The 1,150-nt window shown below is 37.7% G+C and overlaps 1 non-coding gene across 1 annotated transcript; it reads right to left on the bottom strand.

The window, feature by feature from the left end:
- Positions 1–459: 459 nt before the first annotated feature.
- Positions 460–623, bottom strand: LOC126031810 (U1 spliceosomal RNA). Its single transcript, XR_007503636.1, has one exon. It is a non-coding gene; the product is annotated as a U1 spliceosomal RNA (small nuclear RNA).
- Between the last annotated feature and the right edge of the window lie 527 nt (positions 624–1,150).

The following is a 1,150-nucleotide window of genomic DNA, read 5'->3' as shown; positions in this document are numbered from 1 at the left end:
AGATGCTAGATTGTCAGTGAGCCATACAATTCACCTTCTCACAAATGTGAGCATGCAAAGGATAGAAGGAACCCTTTTTTTTTATTCTACCATTGATCAACAGAACTTAGTCTTGATTTTTTTATTTTGAAAAATTATCTGCCAAGTTTCTCTATTGCTCTTCCTAGGATTACACTTGAGTTGAACATACAAGAAGGCATCTTCAAAAATATCAAATTTAGGGCCCGGAGAGATAGCACAGCGGTGTTTGCCTTCCAAGCAGCTGATCCAGGACCTAAGGTGGTTGGTTCGAATCCCGGTGTCCCATATGGTCCCCCGTGCCTGCCAGGAGCTATTTCTGAGCAGACAGCCAGGAGTAACCCCTGAGCACTGCCGGGTGTGGCCCAAAAACAAAACAAAACAAAACAAAAAAAATTACAAAAATATCAAATTTAGAATTCTATTTTATTTTTATTTTTTAAGGGGAGAGCATGAACACAGTCCCCCACTACCACAAATTATGCAGTCGAGTTTCCCACATTTTGGGAAATCGCAGGGGTCAGCACATCCAGAGTGCAAGGGATAAGCCTCGCCCTGAGGAAACCACCTTCATGATCATGGTATCTCCCTGGCCAGGTAAGTATAAATTTAGAATTTTATACTTCTCATACTTGATACACTGTGTTTACCTTTGAAGTACAAAGAAAATTACTGCAGATGCTATGAGTAAAAATACAGGTGGAACAGAATGATTATCCCTCCTCTCTTGGGGTGGCATTTAGATTTAAAATGCCTCCTAAGGCATCCCCCCTTTTCCAATGCAAGTTGGTTGTGTGGGTTAATAAATGGATATTAATTGCATATCTGGTTTTTTTTGGTAATTGACAATGTTGTATCACTATATTCATAGTTCCCTTTGCTTTACTTTCATATCTTACTACCTTTCTACTTTCATTCTCTTTCCTTGCTGAACTCCAAAGAGTTTCTTACTGGTCTTTTACCCTTGGGAATTTTACAGTCACATTTACCACCACTTCATATTTTGTAATATTTATTTTTATGTTCTTGGTTTCATAAATAAACTGTGAGTTTATGTAAAATATGATTATATAGATCTTTTAATTATGTGTAGCATAATTTCCTTGGACTAAGATGGCATCCACTTAGCATT

This window comes from Suncus etruscus, chromosome 15 (genome assembly GCF_024139225.1).
Source record: "Suncus etruscus isolate mSunEtr1 chromosome 15, mSunEtr1.pri.cur, whole genome shotgun sequence".
NCBI classification, from domain to species: Eukaryota; Metazoa; Chordata; class Mammalia; order Eulipotyphla; family Soricidae; genus Suncus; species Suncus etruscus.
The sequence above is the reverse complement of the archived record's forward strand: the minus strand, read 5'-3'. Positions and strand labels throughout refer to the sequence as shown.